The sequence below is a fragment of the Urocitellus parryii genome, chromosome 9 (genome assembly GCF_045843805.1).
Source record: "Urocitellus parryii isolate mUroPar1 chromosome 9, mUroPar1.hap1, whole genome shotgun sequence".
NCBI classification, from domain to species: domain Eukaryota; kingdom Metazoa; phylum Chordata; class Mammalia; order Rodentia; family Sciuridae; genus Urocitellus; species Urocitellus parryii.
This window is the reverse complement of record NC_135539.1, coordinates 67,792,554-67,812,858: the sequence shown is the minus strand read 5'-3', so window position 1 is coordinate 67,812,858 and position 20,305 is coordinate 67,792,554. Positions and strand designations below refer to the sequence as shown.

Here is a 20,305-nt window from a genome sequence, read left to right as displayed (position 1 = left end):
GCACAGTAGATATGTTTACTTTAATATCACCATAGAACACATGATTTATGCATTATGCATTATGTTAGGATGTTAAGACATCACTAAGTGATAGGAGTCTTTTCAGTTCTACTATGGAACTACTGTTGTAAATTGTAGTTCATTACAGACAAAACGTGGTGAATATGGTAGACAGACTGGAAATATGAATTCTTTGTCTTATTACTGACTGTAATCATTATCGAATTTAGCATCAGTTTTAAATTCAGTAACTTACTGTTTTTACGAGGCCTTTAAAAAATTGTACTAAAATAAACATTAAAATGACCAATTAAATCTTTTTTGTTTTGTTTTTCTGGTACTGAGGATTGAACCCAGGACCTTGCACATGATTGGCAAGTGCCACTGAACTACATCCCCAACCCTTTTTATTTTGAGACAAGGTCTTGCTGAGTTGTCCAGGCTGAACTTGTGATCCTCTTGCCTCAGCCTCCCAAGTAGCTGGAATTATAGGCATGTGCCACCATGCTTGGCATTTAACTCATTTTTAAATGTGCACTTCAGTGGCAACAAGTACATTTACATTGTTGTGCAACTGTTCCCACTCTTCAAATAGCTAGAGGTAAAATAAATTGTGCACAATTAAATTTTATAGTTTTTGATCTATTTTGACATACACAGATGTCCATGAGACCATCAACACAATTAAGATAATAAACAGGTGTTCTTTTTTAATTCTTCCCTCCATCCCCCCCTTTACCCTGTCCTCAGACTTTCTGTCAATATAGATTAGTTTACATTTTGTAGAATTTTATATAAACAGAATCATATAATATGTACCACCATCCCCCCCTTTTTTGCAAAAGCTTTTTTCACATACATGGTTACTTTGAAATTCATCCATGTAGTGTATAAAAAGATTTTGCTTCTTTTTATTGCTCAGTGGTTTCTGTTGCACATTTTCCATATTTACATGTTATTTGAAATCTGGTATATTTTCATATTTTGGTTTTTACAAATAAAACTTCTGTGAACATTTGTATATAGAGCTCTGTATGGTCAAGTGTTTTTTTTTTTTTTTCCTTGATTAAATATTTCTGAATACGTAGTTCATATAGTAGGTATCTGTTTATAAGAAACTACTAAAGTGTTTTCTAGAGTGATTATACCATAGAGTCATAGGTTTCTCTTATTAGGAACAGATAATGTTCTTATCATAATAGATAATGGATTTTGTCAAATTATTTTTGGGCATCTATTGAAATGACCATACTTCTAAAATGTCTGTTAATATGGTGAATCACATTGTTTTTGTTTTTCATTTTGTAATTTTAATGTTAAACTGTTGTTTTTTTTCTGGGGTAAAGCCTGGCTGACTATAATGTATTACCAATTTCACAGCTTGTTAGGCTTAATTTAATTTGTTATAAATTTGTTAGGAGTTTTTGCTTCTGTGCTCTTGAGGATTATTTGTTCTAGTTTTGTTTATTTTGTGATGGTTTGGTATTAGCATAATGCTGGTTTTACAGGCTGTGTTGGGAAGTATTCCATGTGGACCTATAGTTTTCTCAGTGGGAAGGTTTTTAAACTATTATAAATTTAATTTCTTTAATAGATACAGAAAATGTATTTTTAGTACATACATTTTCTAGCTATCTGCTTCTTGAGTAAGCTTTCCATCTTTCCAGGAATTTAGCCATTTTACTTAATTTGTTGGATCTAAAGCTATTTTGAACAATCCTCTATCCTTTTAATATCTGTAGAATCAGTAGTGATGTACTATTACTCATTCTTGATATTAGTAATCAATGTCTTTTTTTAATTTGTTAATATGAATGGTTTACTAATTTCTTTGTTCTAAAAAACAGCTTTGGTTTTATTAATTTTCTGTATTGTTTTTTCTATAGCATTGATTTTCATTCTGATTTTTTTTTTTTTTTTTTTTGGTGGTGCTGGGGATTGAACTGACTGCCTTGTGCATGCAAGGCAAGCACTCTACCAACTGAGCTATATACCCAGCCCCCTCATTCTGATCTTTTTTATTTCATTTATTTACCTTGGGATTAATTCTGCTTTTTTATTTCTTTCTGTCACAGGGGCTATTTGGAAAGGTGTTATTTAGTTTCCAGATATGTAGGGATTTTGCAAGGATATTTCTGCTGTTGGTTTCTAATTTAAATCCATGTAATCAGAAAATTATGCTTTGTGTTTTTTAACATTTCTTCAGTAGATAATTAGTTTTTTTTACCAACTTTATTAAGGTATAGTAGCGTGTGCAATATAATGTTTAGATATACATACATATTTGATATATATATATATGTTGCATAATTATTACCACTATCAAGTTAATTAACATATTCATCACCTCACATAGTTTTCCATTTTTTGGTATGGTGAGGGTGTTTAAGATCTACTGCCCTGTCCTAGCAAATTTCAAGTAAACAATATTGTAATATTTTTGGTACAGTGGATTGAACTAAGGGACACTCAACCACTGAGTCACATCCTCAGCCTTATTTTGTATTTTATTTAGATACAGGGTCTCACTGAGTTGCTTAGTGCCACCTCACTGTTGCTGAGGCTGTGTAGGCTGGCTTTGAACTAAAGATCCTCCTGCCTAGCCTCCCCAGCTGCTGGGATTATAAGGCGTGTACCACTGCACCCGTCAACAATACCATATTTTTGACTATAGTCACCATGGTGTGGATTACATCTCCAAAATTTATTCATTCTGCATAACTGAAGCTTTATACCCTTTGATCAAGTTTCTGTTTTTCTTTACCCCTCATTCTACTTCTGCAAGCTTGACATTTTAAAATTTCATATCTCAAAAAGTAAACTTATTCAGTATTTATCTTTCTGTGCCTCGCCTATTTTGAGTATCATAATATCCTTTAAGGTTTATCCATTGTTGCAGAGCTCAAGATTTCCTCCTTCTCTCTATTTATTTATTTATTAATTTAGCACTTAACTACTGAGCCAATCCCCAGCCTGCATGCCTCCACCATTTTATTTAGAGATAGGGTCTTGCTGAGCTGCTAAGTGCCTCACTTATCTACTGAGGCTGGCTTTGAATTTGAGATCTTCCTGTGCCTCAGCCTCCAGAGTTGCTGGGATTATAGGCATGTGCCACTGCGCCAGGCAAGATTTCCTTTCTCTTTGAGAGAAGAAAACATATTTCTTTTTTTTAAGGATGAATAGTATTCAACACTTATCGCATGTGCGCATATATAGTATGTTCACGCACACATGCAGGCACACACACACACACACACACACACACACCCTATTTATTTATTTTTACAGTATAATGTATTTTGATATATTGTACACAAATGGAGCACAACTGCTCATTCCTCTGGCTGTACATGGTGCAGAGTCACTCCAGTAGTATAATCATACATGCATATAGGTTTATAATGTCTATTTCTCCATACTTCCCATACTCGCAGCACCCCCACCTCCCTCCCCTCTGCACAAACCAGAGTTCCTTAATTCTTCCCTATCCCCCTGCATCCACTTATCAGAGAAAACATTTGGATTTTGAGATTGGCTTATTTCACTTAGCATGGTATTCTCTAGTCCCCCCCCTTTTTTTTAATTCATTCATCCATTTATGGACACTTAAATTGATTCCATATCTTGGCTATTGTGAATAATACTTTATATGATTTTATCCTATCAATTTACTAAGAATTGTTCTGTACCAAAGAATATGGTCTATTTTGGTAAGTGTTTTGTATGCATTTGAAAACAATGCATATTTTGATGTAATTGTGTGTATTGTCTCTTAAAACTCTTTAGGTCAGTTGGTTGAATGTTGTTCAGTTCTTCTATATCTTTATTGCTTCTACTTGTTCTATTAATTATTGAGGAAAATAAGATGACATTGGCAACTGAAATTTTGGATTGGGGTGTTTCTCTTTGATTTTTATCATTTCTTGTTATCTATATATATGATTTTATTAGATAACATCCCTAGACTTGTTATATCCTCTGATCGCTTTTTCATTAAGATCCCCTCACCTTGTTTGTTTCTGCTTCCATTTAGTCTTCATGATAAATATCTTTAACTTACCAAATGAAGGTAGTCTCTTGAAATAGTCTGTTTAAGACCTTGCAACAGTTTTTCATTCTGTTTCTCTCCTACCTTTGTGTTGTTGGTGTCATGCATTTTCCTTCTAGGTATGTCTTAAAACCCCATAATGCTTTGTTCTTATTTTTATGCTTTTAAGAAATCAGTTTCAAAGAGATTTAACATTAGGAAAATAATTATATTTAACCATAGATACCATTTCTTATTGGAAAATATATGATTTAAGTCCTTTTAACTATTGGAAATTATTTTATAGCTCAAAGTTTTGGTGGCCTTTATTCCTCTCTTATCCTTTAAGATGTAATGTTTGGTGGTAGGGAATTATTTTTGTTTCATATGTCTTAAAAATATTTTTTTGCTGTTTTTTCCTTTTCCCTTTTATTATTATAGCTAAAACATACAGAACATAAAATTTATCATTTTCACCATTTTTAAGTGTTACAGTTCAGTGGCATTAAGTGTATATACATTGTTGTGCAGCCATCACCACCATCCATCTCCAGAACTATTTTTTATCTCCTCAACTAAAACTCTGTACCTGGATGCCAACAATCCTTGACAAACACAATTATACTTTCCATCTCTATGAATTTGACTACTCTAGGTACCTCACGTAAGTAGAATCATAGAATACTTATGACATGCTTGTTTTCACTTAGCATAATGTCCTCAAGGTTCATTATCCATGTTGCAGTGAGTATCAAAATTTCCTTCCTTTTTAAAGATGAATAACATTCCAATCTCTCTCTCTCAATATATCATGATATATATAACATATATATATATATCACATTTTGTTCATTTGTTTATATATCCATGGACACTTGAATTCTTTCTACTTTTTGACTATTGTGAATAATGCAATTATGAACCTGGGTACAAGTATCTTGAAAACTCTGCTTTTAATTCCTTTGAGTATATACTCAGAAGTGGAATCGCTAGTTCATAAGTAATTCTTTGTTTAATTTTTTCAGCAGCTTCTATATTGTTTTCAGGTTTTGTGATATTTTATTTCCTTTGTGGATTTTAGAACAAAATGGATATAGATTGGAATTTTGCTAAAATAATACTCTATATAGAACAGAATCTATTATTATAAAGTGGTCCATCCTGGGTCTTTAGGATGACCACTGGCAAATGATTGGTTTATAGTAAATATTTTACTTATTAAAATAAATCCTTCTGTGAAAGATACTTGGGGAAAATTATAGTAGAACCTAATGTTTTTGTTTTTTGTTTTTTGTTTTTTTGGTTACCAGAGATTGAACCCATGGATGTTTAACCACTGAGCTACATCTCCAGTGCTTTTAATATTTTATTTAGAGACAGGGTCTCAGCTGAGTTGCCTAGGGTTTTGCTAAGTTGCTGAGGCTGGTTTGAACTTGTGATCCTTCTATCTCAACTCCCAAACTGTGGAATTATAGGTGGGCAGCACGAATGGCAGTTAATAACTTGTACATTGATTATAACCAGAGAATCACTGTATATTCAGTGTACCAGCAGTTGTTAGTTTACGTGGTTGTTGGAGATTATAAAAAGTGACCAGGCATGCTGCCTTCTAATAGTATAGTTAAGTTTTGTTATGAAGCAAACATCTTTTCTGTGCCTTGTGAATGGTTGTACTACTTTCGAAATGTGGGTCAGCTCTCAATATTTTGTCCTTTGGTTTTTCAATATTGTGAAGTATCCCCGAGAGTTTCATTAATATGAAATATCACTTCGTCTGTAATAGCATCACCTTTTTATCTCAACTGCTTTGTTCATTTATGTCATGTTCACCTTCACAATGTTCCTCAGTATTTATAGAGTGTCTCAAGTGGCAACAATGTCAACATTCTTACATTCAACTACTTTTACAAGCCATTTACATTCTCTTTTTGAATTTCACTTTGTAGCATTATTACTTTTCATGTTTTTGCTGCAATTTCATCTTTGTTGGCCAGTTCCTCTTTTTGTAAGATATCACACAGTGGTTTATCATTGGGGGAATTACATACTTTGCATTATTTGATGAACCAAATAATAAAGGTATAATTTCACTAAATGAACTTCAAAATAGTGACATGATTGGTCACTAGTCACGATGCTCATCTGATATTTATGTGGTGATTTGTGTGCTGAATAACTACTAGCAATGTTTGTACTTTATGGAATTACAATTCTTGTGTTAACTGAAATTTGAACTATGTTGTTAGGGAATTGGTGTTATTTAACTAAAATGTGGTTGACTAAAATTCATGTCTATCAGAACTGTGCCAAGTAAGGACTGCCTGTACATGTTTTTAAGTAACAAAACATAAAATTATTTTCTCCCTTTAATTATACGTGTTCTCTGTATTTTGCTGAGACTATTAAAGCTTACCAAATTTGGGGCTGGGATTGTGGCTCAGTGGTAAAGTGCTTGCCTCGCACATGTGGGGCATTGGGTTCCATCCTTGGCACCACATAAAAATAAACAAAATAAAGATACTGCGTCCATGTATAATTTAAAAAAAATTTAAAAAGCTTAAAAAACAAATTCATTTCTCATAATGTGGAAGCTATTTTAATTCTTATAACTGGAGAGGTTTTCAATAGATTTAAAAATTTAGCTCCTATCAGTTGATTTACTGAGAGTCATGGGAAAAAGTTCAAAGGGAAGAAATGAAGTATTTCATTTGTAACTTATTTTGAAATACTTGGGACTCTTAAACATAATTTAAATCTAGTTGGTTTAATTCAGTTAGAGATAAGCTTTTGGAGGAGGACAGTATATTCTTTTGTGGTGCTAGGAATTGATTCCTGGGTCTTGTGTATACCAGGCAAGCACTCTCTCATGAGCTACATCCCAGCCCTGGGCATATTATTCTTTATTGGAGAAGTAGAAAGACTATTTCCTTGCTACTCCAAATTATTGTTCTTCAGTTATTACTTGAATGAACTCATTGTACTGAAAGAAATTTTTTTTGACTCTCAGGGCTTTATGAGAAATTTATTTCTGTCTTGCCTTGCATGCAAGGAGGTATGCTTTTAGTTAAAAATTTGCTTTCTAATCTAAAATATAGACAGTAATATTAAGAGTAAATCTGTCAATATTAAAAATTTTCCAAATTACCCACTTTTTAACTTTATCACAATTAATCTTTGCTCTGTAGAATGATTATTACTATCCATTTTGATTTCCTTTTCCATTTGGAATTTTGAGTTTTTCACAAATTTGGAATTTAGAACCATAAAGAAATTAGGTCTTTTTTGTTTATTTTGTTTGTTTCTGCCATGTTAGGGATTGAACCCAGGGACACTTGACCATTGAGTTATGTTCCCAGCTCGTTTGTTTTTTTTATGTTGGGGAAGAGTTTCACTAGGTTTCTTAGATTGTCCTTGAACTTGACATCCTTCTGCCTCAACCTTCAGAGTGCTGGTATTACTGCAGCTGACAATATTAGATCATTTTGTTTAGCCTTTAATTTTTTTATGGTTCATAACACTGACACTCAGAAAAATAAAAGATTTGCATAAAGTTGTACAGAGCTAGGATGCCTTTCGAAATCAAAAGCTGGGCATCTTAACTTAAAAATGACTTACTGGTTTTCTTTTCTGTACCACAGTGCCTTCTAATTGTAAATGCATTCTCATATATATAGGAATGTCCATCCTCTATTTTTGTATGGGTGAGTAAATACCTTACATAATGAGCTCTTGAATTAGGTGCAACTCTTAGGGGACCATTTAGTTTTATGTAGGCAAACCTAGTCATTTATGAGCACTGTGTAGCAAGCTAGGGGCAAGGCTCCTAGATTGAAAGAACTAATTAACCGTATCAATATTCTGGGTTCTCAAATGTATTTTTCTTAGGATCCTTTTACATGTTACATTTTTGAGCATCTGAAAGGGCTTTGGATTATGTGGGTAGACAGTTCAATACCTATCAAAAATTAACACAAAAATTTGCTAGCTCATTTAACAATAAGATAAATGCATTATAAGTTAATACAGTTAACATTTTAATGAAAAATAACTTATCAAAACCAAAGATTTTTGTGAAGCATTGTTTTATAATTTCTACACATATCTTTTGTTATTAGAAGAAAACTAGATTCTCAGATCTGTTTCTGTATTCATTCTGTTGTGATTTATTGTTTTGGTTGAACTAGGAAAAGAAAGTTTGGCTTCACACAGATAGTTGGAAAAGTTGAGAACTATTTGGGGACTCCAGGAGTCTTTAGACCACAGTTGAGAACCATTGCTATATGTAGTTATTGCAGTTTAGTCCCTATGGATATGTATTTCCAATTTCATGTACTGGCCTTAATGTTTGTTTGTTTGTTTTGGTGGTGCTGGTGTTTGAACCTAGGGCTTCATTCATACTAAGCATGTACTACTACTTAGTTATACCACAAGTCTACATGTTAACATTTTAAAAAAAACTTCCAAATTGATAATAAGTTTCTACTGATAGTTTTATTTGCCTCTTTGTTGAGTTTTTGGTCTGTTCTTATCAAATGTCTTTGGTCTGTGATATTTTTGGTACCCTTGTCTATAACATCAAGTAAGGCACTTCTCCTTACCCCCAGTGGATTGCTGATATTTATGTTAGGTTTCCTTAACCAATTTACTAAAGGTGTTTCAAGAATTTTAAAATCAAGTGTGCTACTCTTCAAGTTGTCCTCTGTCCCTCAAACTCATTTGTTGAAGGCCTAACTCCTAGTATCTCAGAAGTGACTGTGGAAATAGAGTCTTCAAAAGAGACAGGTTAAAATGAGGTTATTTGGGTGGGAGTCCTAATCCAGTATGACTGATATCCTTATAAAATGAGGAGAAAATGGCCACCTGTAAGCCAAGGAGAGAGGATGTCAGTCAAATTTAACCCCATTGACATGTTGATCTTGGACTTCAGCCTCTAGAATTCTGAGAAAATAAATTTCTGTTCAGTCATCACATCTATCATACTTTGTTATGACTGTCCTGACAAACTCATTCAGCACCTTTATCTTTAGCATCATCACTTTTATACTTTTTGTCAGCTACTATGGATATAAACTTTTTACCAGAATTTTCACTATTGGCAAAAAGATATAATGTGGATTGATGAATGTCATCCAAAAACAAAACAAAACAAAACAAAAAAACCAAAAAAACACAATATGTTGAATTTGTGTCCAATGGCTAGCAGCATTCAATAGTGCTAACTTGATTGGTTAACTTAACTGTACTTGTTCAGTACTCTGATTTATGTACACATCTGATCTTTCTAAGATGAACTATGCTGTGATAGACTGACTAATAGCCTTCAGAAATATCCAGGTCCTAATCTTCGGAAATGTGGATGTTACCTTGTATGGCAGAAGGGGTTTTATAGATAAAAATGAAAGATTTTAAACTGAGGATATTATCCTGGATTATATAGTGATCCATAAATGTAATAACAGATGTCCTGATAAAAGGGAGGTAGAGGAGGATCTGACATAAAGATCAGAAAGTGATATAAAAACAGTAGTAGAGATGGGAATGATGAGCATCAGTCAAGGATTGATGGTAGTCAGTAGAAGCTGGAAAAGACTAGAAAACATTATCCTCTTTGATGAGAAGCAGATGTTAGTTGCTACCCATCTTAGAAGAGAAAGTTTGAAATCAATGTAAGTTTACTATACTTTCCAGAAGACTATAACAAGGTCTAGAATTTATTTAAGATATTACTTACCATACGTAGAATGTAACCTAAAATTAATGTTCCTGTGAAAAAAACAAGAAAAGATGACAAATACTCAAGCGAAAGGTGTTGTGGGGGCTGGGGATATAGCTCAGATGGTAGAGTGCTTGCCTGTCATGCACAAGGCTCTGGGTTCAATTCCCAGACACCCCCCACCCCTGCCCAAATTAGAAAGGTATTGAAAATCAAAGTTGAGATGATATGCATGTTAGATAAATAACTATTCCTTTGTTTGACCAGTCCTAGATTCAGGAACTTAAAATGTTTTATGGTCATAGAAAGATTTCAAGATATTGAATCTAGTCTCATTCTTCATTATTTTCTCACATATCTTAAGGTCTAACCTATACATCACAGTTGACTAGTCTTTCTTACACTGGTATTTCTCACTTTCTTTTGTTGTTTCTTTTTTCCCTGTAAGGTGTTACTTAGTGTATTTAAATAGGTGATTCAAAGTCCCAGAAACAGAAACCATTCTAGCCATTTAAAGTATGAATTAGGTTTTCATGAATAGATCCTAGAACTCATACTGATCCACTGTGGAAACCATTAGCACTGATGATGCCACTAGAATTACTGACTTTAAGAACCTGGTTCAGGGCCTGGTTTGTGGCTCAGAGAAAGAGCGCTTGCCTAGCACGTGTGAGGTACTGGGTCAATCCTCAGCACCACATAAAAAATAAAATAAAGGTATTGTGTCCACCTACAACTAAAAAATAAATGTTGGAAAAAAAAACTGATTCAGAGATTTCAAACCAAGGTTTCTGCGAGTGTTGGTGCCTGAACTGCCTCTGCCTCTTGATACTCAGAAAGCTTATCTATCGGGGCATTGGAACTTGGAATCCAGTGGTTATATCCAGTGCTGCTGCTTATTCAAAGAATTGAAGAATATACTTTTGAAGGCTATACTTTGAGGGGAAAAATCTTATTTCTCTACTTAGTAGCTTACCAGTAGAAAATAATGTGCCAGGGCTGTGGCTGTGGCTGTGGCTGTGGCTGTGGCCGTGGCTGTGGCTCAGGCTCAGCGGTAGAGTGCTCACCTCTCATGTGCGGGGTGCTGGGTTTGATCCTCAGCACCCTATAAAAATAAATAGGTAAAATAAAGGAATTGTGTCAATTCCTAAAAAATAAACTAAAAAAATATTTTAAAAAAAAGAAAGGGGGGTTCCAACATGGCGGCCGGCGAGCAGGCAGCATTTTCTATACCTCTGCCTTAACGGGATCAGAGAGACACAAATACACTTGCATGGGTCCTGCTGAGGAACTTCTAACAATATTCCACTGATAGGAGACCTGCCGATAACTAGTAAGTCTGTGTGAGGGGTCAGTCTGTCTCAGGCGAGTGAGTCTCGGCAATGCGGACCAGGGACACAATCCCGCCGGCCGCCGCTGAACTGCAGCGAACATACGGACTGGGCCCCGCAGGCCTGTGTCTGTGAACTGCCTCTGGCGGTTCGGCGCTAGGAACCACACTCCCACCACCCCACCCCCCCCCAGCCGGTTCGGAGCGCGGATCAGGGACACAATCCCACCGGCCGAAGTGGCGGCTGGACTGGGCCCCGCAGGCCTGAGTCTGTGAACTGCCTCTGGCGGTTTGGCGCTACAAACAACACCCCCACCCCCCCACCCCACCCCCAGCCGGTTCGGAGCTACAAACCACGACCCCCCACCCCCACCCCGCTCCTGTGAACAGCTCCCGCCCACCGGGCTCTGCAAAGGGCCCCGCCCACACGACAAACGAGCCCTGACCGCCGGGCACTTCGAACAGCCCTGCACGCACGGGGGGAATCAGGAGTGGCGCGGGACCCACCGCACGGAACTCCCGGCTACGGCTCCCACCAGAGTGTTTTTAGGGCGGCGAAGGGAGTGCATCACCCCAGTGCGCCGCGTCACTGAGCGGGAGAAAGACAATGTGAAACGGCTGAAGGCTATCTTGTTGGGAATTTCCAGTGAAATTGAGGTGCTCCAGAATCTAGTGGACAGATTTCCATCGTGCGAGGTTCTGCTGTGGGAGCTCCATTTCTCCGCACAGAGGGTCGCATAGCCTGATAGACAATCGCCCCGCTGCTGGAGTCTGGGGCGCGTGCTGGGGAGCGGCAAGGTGCCGGAGCAGGGGAGCAGCATATGGATTCGGGGGGGCTCCCACCAGTGGTACATTGGCAGCACTTAGTGCTGAGTTCCGGCTTTGAGACAGAGGAGAGAAGCGGTCCAGTTTGGTTCCAGACACCGTCGGACCACAGAGGAGGACAGCAGCCGCCATTTCAGAGAGATGATGTAATCATCCCCATGTTCTACTGATCTCAGCTCATTCAGATACGGAACAGGTGATTTCAGGCTGGTATTTGCCTGCATCTAGCAGACAGATTTCTTGCTCAGGCTCGGGACTGGGGATCTTGTGGAGAATCCTCCTAGAGGCTCGTGCCTGGCAAGGCGTGCGCCGGGCACTGAGCAGCTGGATTCTGGTTCCCTGGGCTAACCTGGCCCAGGACTGAGGAAACTGCGGAGACTGCTGGTGGAGGCCAGCTCCAAGTGGAGCGTGCGCTGAGCTTGGGGCAACTGGGTTCTGACTCCCAGAACAGTTTTGGCCTGGGGCTGGGGAACCCGGGGGGTCGCTCGCTGGAGCCAGCTCCCAGCGGAGAATGTATCGGGATCGGAGAGGCGGGGTTCTGGCTACCTAAGCTGCTTCGGCCCAAGGCTAGGGAACCAGCGGTGACTGCTTCTCAGTCAGGGTCCTGCTGGGTGCTGTGGGGGCAGAGTGGAGCTTCCACCTGCGCCCAGAGCAGGCCAAGTGACCCACCGGCGTGGTATCATGACACCCCAAATGCAGCTGGGGCTGAAGAGAGTAGCCGCCCACGCCTAGAATAGGACCAGCGACCCCGCGGCGCGGTAGCCAAGTAACCTCATTTGGAGTAGGGGCTGTGCAGAGCAGCCATCTGAGCAAGCAGGGCAGGCAGACCTGCGGCCCACTGGCAAGACAGGCCAGGTAGCTTGCCAGCGTGGTGGACACGTAACACCGAGGCAGTCGCGTCACACTGGTTGGAGTGGGGGTGGAGCAGGGTCACCGCACGGGTCCGGAGGGGGCCCAGCGACCCGTTGGAGAGGTAGACAGGTACCCCCATTGGGAGTGGGGGCTGTGCAGAACTGCGACCCACCGGCCTAGAGGCCTGCCAGCGTGGTAGACACGTCACACCAATTGGAGTGGGGACCCAGCAGAGCCGCCACTCACATCCAGATCAGGACCAACGACCCCAGGGCGTGGAAGTTACGTTACCACAATTGGAGTGGGGGCAGAACAGAGCCGCCACCCGTGCCCGCAGGGGGGGCAGACCTGCGACCGATCAGCGTGGTAGACAGACCACCCTAATTAGAGGAGGAGCACAGCCACTACCTGCCCTGCAAGGGAGACTTCCCAACTATACAAGAGCAATATAAATAAATAGGGGGTAAATTTCAACAACAGTTGCACCAAGCAGAAAGAAACGCGAGCCGTATGAAAAGACAAGGAAAGAAAGGACCACAAGCAATGCAGGTCAACTCAACTTTTGAAGAGGTAATAGCTGCAACAGATGGAATGTCAGATAAAGAGTTCAGGATATATATGCTTCAGATGATCTGGAGTCTCAAGGAAGACATGAGGCAGCAAAATCAGACAATGAAAGATCACATTGACAAACAAATCCAGGAAGTAAAAGATCAATTTCACAGGGAGATAGAGGTAATAAAAAACAAGCAAATAGAAATCCTAGAAATGCAGGAAACAATAAACCAACTTAAAAACTCAATTGAGAATACTACCAGCAGAGTAGATCACTTAGAAGAGAGAACATCAGACAATGAAGACAAAGTATTTCAACTGGAAAAGAACATAGACAGCTCAGCAAGTCTGCTAAGAAACCATGAGCAGAACATCCAAGAATTATGGGACAATATTAAAAGACCAAATTTAAGAGTCATTGGGATATGGGAAGGCACAGAGCTCCATACCAAAGGAATAAACAGTCTATTCAGTGAAATAATACAAGAAAACTTCCCAGACTTGAAGAATGAGACAGAATCCCAAATCCTAGAAGCCTACAGGATGCCGAATGTGCAAAATCATAAGAGATCCACACCTTGACACATTATAATGAAGATGTCCAACATACAGAATAAGGAGAGAATTTTAAAAGCTGCAAGAGAAAGAAAGCAGATTACATTTAGGGGTAAACCAATCAGGATAACAGCTGATCTCTCAACACAGACTCTGGAAGCTAGAAGATTCTGGAATAACATATTTCAAACACTGAAAGAAAATGGGTTCCAACCAAGAATCGTGTATCCGGCGAAGTTAAGCTTCAGGATAGAAGATGAAATTAAAACCTTCCACGATAAACAAAAGTTAAAAGAATTCGCAGCTAGAAAACCATCTCTTCAAAAAATCCTTGGCAAAACATTACAGGAAGAGGAAATGGAAAATAACATTGAAAACCAACAGTGGGAGGTAGGACAGTAAAGGGGGGAAAGTAGTCAAAGAGGATAACAAATCAGGTTTAGTAACATCAATAAACAAATATGGATAGAAGAACAAACCATATCTCAATAATAACCCTAAATGTTAATGGCTTAAACTCACCAATTAAGAGACACAGGCTAGTAGAATGGATCACAAAACAAGACCCAACAATATGCTGCCTACAGGAGACGCATCTGATAGGAAAAGATATTCATAGACTGAAGGTGAAAGGTTGGGAAAAATCATATCACTCATATGGACCACGGAAACAAGCAGGAGTGTCCATACTCATATCTAATAAAATAGATTTCAAGCCAAAGTTAATCAAAAGGGATAAAGAAGGACACTTCATACTGCTCAAGGGAACCATACACCAACAAGACATAACAATCATAAATATATATGCCCCAAATAATGGTGCAGCTGTGTTCATCAAGCAAACTCTTCTCAAGTTCAAGAGTCTAATAGACCACCATACAATAATCATGGGAGACTTCAACACACCTCTCTCACCACTGGACAGATCTTCCAAACAAAAGTTAAATAAGGAAACTATAGAACTCAATAACGCAATTAACAACCTAGACTTAATTGACATATATAGACTATACCACCCAACATCAAGTAGTTACACTTTTTTCTCAGCAGCACATGGAACCTTCTCAAAAATAGACCATATATTATGTCACAGGGCAACTCTTAGACAATATAAAGGGGTACAGATAATACCATGCATCTTATCTGATCATAATGGAATGAAACTGAAAATCAATGATAAAAGAAGGAAGGAAAAAATCAAGCATCACTTGGAGAATGAACAATAGGTTGCTGAATGATCAATGGGTTTTAGAAGACATCAAGGAGGAAATTAAAAACTTCCTAGAGCTAAATGAAAACACAGACACAACATATCGGAATCTATGGGACACATTGAAAGCAGTTCTAAGAGGAAAATTCATTGCTTGGAGTTCATTCCTCAAAAAAAGAAAAAACCTACAAATAAATGATCTCATACTTCATCTCAAAATCCTAGAAAAAGAAGAGCAAAACAACAGCAAAAGAAGTAGAAGACAATAAATAATTAAAATCAGAGCTGAAATTAATGAAATTGAAACAAAAGAAACAATTGAAAAAATTGACAAAACTAAAAGTTGGTTCTTTGAAAAAATAAAAAAAAAGAAAAAGAAAATAATATGCAGGGATAGTAATAGATTTACATCTCATTTTCATTTTCTGTATTCCATAAAAGTATTTTATTGCTACATCAGAAATTATATTCAGAGGCCTAGTGGTAAGAATAATTGAACAATGTTGATTTTAGCTCTTTAACTTGTTAGCTTGTGCACAGTGTAAAGGTATTCTTGGGGAACACTGTAGGGAGGTTGGAATGAAGATTGAATGAGCTGGTTTTATAACTTTTTATGCTTTCTTAGGCTACATTTATTGTGTGTTGGTGTTTTTCCTGTACTTGACAGGCTTTTGAAAAGACAGAGATTGTATCATGCCCCTGCCTTGCCACCAGTACTAGGGATTGAACCTAGGGCCTTGTATACACTAGGCATATCATTGTTGAATTTTTCAAATTCTAGGACCTAGTAGTATCCTAGCTGGTATAGACTAAGCATTTCCATAAATATTCATTAAAAAGTTACATTTGGGGGGCTGGGGCTGTAGCTCAGTGGTAGAGCTTTTGCCTAGCATGGGTGAGGTACTGGGTTCGATCTTCAGCACCATGTAAAAAATAAATTAAAAAAATAAAGTTATGGGCTGGGATTGTGGCTCAGTGGTAGAGTGCTCGCCTAGCATGGGCGGGACCCAGGTTCGATCCTCAGTACCATATAAAAATAAAGGCATTGTGTTGTGTCCATGTATACCTAAAAAATAAATATATAAAAAAATAAAGTTATAAAATTATAATTAAAAATTACATTTAGGAGAGATTGGTATGCGTATTATTAAATACAATACAGCGAATTAGTTAATAGACACTGTGATAGAGACAAAAGTGCTGTGGGCATATAGTTTGGATGGCACTGAAAGAATGATATTTGAATTGACTGTTAAAGCCTGTGCAAATACAGAACATTTTAAAAAACTAAAAAAAAAAAATTTAAATTTAAAGACTGTGCCTCTGTCATGTTGACATGGGAGTACAAATTCCAGTCTGAAGTAATGGCATTAGACAAGACATTCGCCACTTTCCCCCAATGAATAGAATATAATGTTGGGAATGACATATGTACCTGGAGGCTAGTTTGGAAAAATAAGTCTACAATTCTAAATTATATTTCATGTCCCTGTGATTTTATTTTATTAATGATGAGTGATGCTTGCATTACATTAAAGAGGCAGATGGTATTCATTTGCTTCTCAACTGGTTCTTTTATCTGCTTGGTGCTGGAATGACACAGCTCCTGAGTCAGAGCAACATGCTTAGCAGAAATAAAGCAAGTATCAGTCTTCCTACAACATCAGATGGCAGACTGATTTGATTGAGCCCTGAGTTAAGGAAAGATATTATCTTAGAAATTGGAGACTCTGTTCCTTGCATTCAAGGTAAACACCAGGCTATTATACTTCTGTTCAACATGTTTTTTGGAGAGATGAATCACACAAGTCTACTTTCAATCTTAAATAGCGTATTGTGGAGTTGAGGAAGCAAACCTCCAGTCTCCTCCCTGTTCATTACAAAGTTTGCACTAACCCATTCCTTTGTTGTACTTTAGTTAATTGTATAACAAGGGATTATTCTCATCTCACAATAAAAGCTACCTTTTTTTTTTTTTTAAAAGACTGGGTTTTTCTCGCAAGTTGGGTTTTAAAAGCTAGTTAGGGAGTCTTCTTTCTAAATTTCAGATTCTTTTGGCTGTCCATAAACCATTCACCAGATTGCAGCTCAGACCTCCTAATTTGTTTCTGAGTCTTAACAGTATTCTAATCTGTATCAAAGTCTGGAAATAGTTCTTTCCTTTTGTATAACTTAAAGTTCAGATTCCTTAGTGTGGTTTAAAAGGCTCTTTGAACTGGTTTCTTCAAACTCATATTTCTGCTGTGCTCAACATCTTGACATTTTCCATAATGTATGTCTTATCTGGAATTAACTTGGTCTATCTCCTGCTTAACAAAAGTACCATCTGGAGTCTTCACTGGTCAGCTCAGGGTAACTGGCTCTCTCTTTTGGGCTATACCCTTTAACTTAATTTTGGATATAACTGATTCTAATTCTTTATAGGTAAGAACCATATTTTATTTATCTTTGTATCTTCAGTACATAGTAGCTGGCACTTAAAAAAGTAGTTTAAATAGTATTTGTTGAATAAATAAGGCATTATGCTATGGTATGCTTTAGAATCAAAAGATTTGTGTTTGGATCCTAGTTCTGCCACTGTGTGATTTGTTCAAACTATATGTGAGTTTGTTAAATTAGATCTGAGTTTTCTCATATGCAAAATTGGATCAATAATGCTGACCTTGGAATTCAGGGAAGAATTGCATGGAAAACCTTTAGCCTAGCACCTGAAGATAAAGTGCTGGCATCATTATTAAATGTATCATTCCTATATCTCTTACAGTTAGCCTCTCTTAGTTGTACACTAACTTCTGTTTAACCTCTCTTGTGCCCCAGGCTTTGTTTAAACACATTCATGAGCTTTCCTGTCTTTTGAGATACTACCATTTCTCTCTTGCATTTCTAACCCTACCTCATGGCATCTTCTTCCTCCAGATATGCATATCTCAGTCCATTGTGATTTGACTTTATTTTCATTCCATTTCTGGGCTTTAATTTTTTTAGAAATCATCAATTATATCTTTGTTCTAAGTCTGATAGTATTTTAAAACCTCATCCTTGTTGCTTATGTTTGTTGCACATAATAAATTTCTAATTATGTTTATATGCTTATTTATTTAACGTATGTCCTTCTTTAGAGGTAAGTTTAATGATGTCAAGTTTAATACTGATTTGTTTTATGTGTACTATCCCCTAGTGCCTTCTACAGGGTCTCTTAGGGAGTGGATCCTAAGATCTTTAGTCTTTTGCAAATAGGGCATAGGTGTTAATTTTGATTTTTTTTTTTTTTTTTTTTAGTTCTGGGGATTGAACCCAGGAGTGCTTTACCACTGAGTTCTAGTTCCAATTCTTTTCCTTTATTTTGAAAAAGAATTTCACTAAGTTGGTGAGAGCCTCGCTAAGTTGCTGAGTCTGGCCTTGAACTTGTGCTCCTTCCTGTCTCAGTCTCCCAAATCACTGGCTTTGAACCTCCATGCCTGGCATTGATTTTGATTTTAGAATGTTATTCATTTCAAAGCAAAATGGATGTACCCTAGTGTAAAATTTGAATTATCAATTATTTGGTTCAAAGTAGATTGCTTAATGTGGTTACAAAAAGTATTCCTGCCTTCCTGTTCCCTGGAAAAGTCAAAGTGTAGGGAATCTAATCAATAGATGAGTCTGGGGATGTAGCTCATAGAAGAGTGCTTACCTAACGTACCTAAGGCCCTGGATTAAGTCCCTAGCACCACAAGAAACAAAAACAAAAAGCAAAAACAAACAGTAGATGAAGTAGTTTTAATTTTGTAATTAAGTAATTAGCAGTGTTTGCATTGTTCTTTACACTCCCATTCTATCTTGCCATTCTTGTGAAATGACCAGTTAAGAGCTATTCAACCAAGAAATAAAAGAGTGAATTGACTTTTACCATGAAAAACAAGAACAAAAATGCTGTGTCTGTTATAATTTTTAAAAACTCACATCACTTGTACATTGTGAGGTCATATCAATCCACTTCCCTTTCTGCTTCATAGCCTGTGTTTCAAGCATCCTAATATACTGGTTCCAGCAGAGTATCTTTGTGGTGGCTCTTCTCTTTGAAGGCTTGGATTATCTATGTTCCCTGTTGGCTCTGACTAACTCCCTCACATTCTTTAGGCTTCAGTTTAATCATCTCTGCCACATGGGAACCTTTTCCTAAGTCCCAGAAGGCTGAATCTTTCTTAGTTACTTTTGTGTATACCCTACATGAGAGATAACTTCTGTTTGATCATCTTGATCTATTCTTTCTCTCCCTTGGTCTTTACCATGGGAAACTTACTTGATGGATTATGTCAGTGAGCATCTGTGATTTTGGGTTTAAGAGTTCAGCCAATGTGTAACACAGGCAGATCAGAATCAGGAAGGAAGGAAAGCCTCAGAGTGTTTATATTCTTCATTTCTTCCCTGTGAAGTTACAAGAGAGATCACAACTTCCCTCAAGGTGGCCTTCTTTTTTTTTTTTTTTTTTTTTTTTTTAAGAGAGTGAGAGAGGAGAGAGAGAGAGAATTTTTTTTAATATTTATTTTTTTTTAGTTCTCGGCGGACACAACATCTTTGTTGGTATATGGTGCTGAGGATCGAACCCGGGCCGCACGCACGCCAGGCGAGCTCGCTACCGCTGAGCCACATCCCCAGCCCAAGGTGGCCTTCTTGATCTGACTTTTTCTTCCAAATTCCAGTAATTTCTTCTACCCCTTAACACTTTGGATTTAGATGTTTGGTTCCTGTTGTTAGCACTAGTTCCTCAATCTTCCATTTTATCCCCCATCTTTCACTAGTCCTTTGTTTTTAGTTCCTTTGTCCAAATGATCTGTGAATGATTCTGATTTGAATATTTTATTGCTCTCTGATTGGAAGTATGGCTGATATATTCCACCATATATTATTTGTAATACTACTTTCTATCAAACAAATGCCTGTTTTTTCCCCTTAAGTAAGAGGTCCAGCTGGTGAAACTGGAAAGTGCTCTCTTCCCTCCTTAGGCAGAAAGTGCTGTTTGTTTCTTATTATACATTGTGATTCTATGAGGGAGTTGATTTGAAATTAGGGTTATGAGCTGACAGAGAAATTATCTTATGTCAGTGTCGTGGCATTTATTGTAAAAGACTTTTTCCACCTAGCTTTCACTCATTCCTTAGATTTTAGCCTAACTTTTGTTTAAGAGTGATTTTTCTAATTTCCCTTTGTGCCCTGCCTGCATATTATTAGAGTACTCTGTTAATTGTCTTTATACTA

General features: G+C 37.5%; 1 protein-coding gene across 13 annotated transcripts in view; it reads left to right on the top strand.

The window, feature by feature from the left end:
* The window catches only part of Abi1 (abl interactor 1), a 107,608-nt gene that overhangs the window by 36,823 nt on the left and 50,480 nt on the right, over positions 1 to 20,305 (top strand). The gene's annotated exons all lie outside the window — the stretch shown is intronic.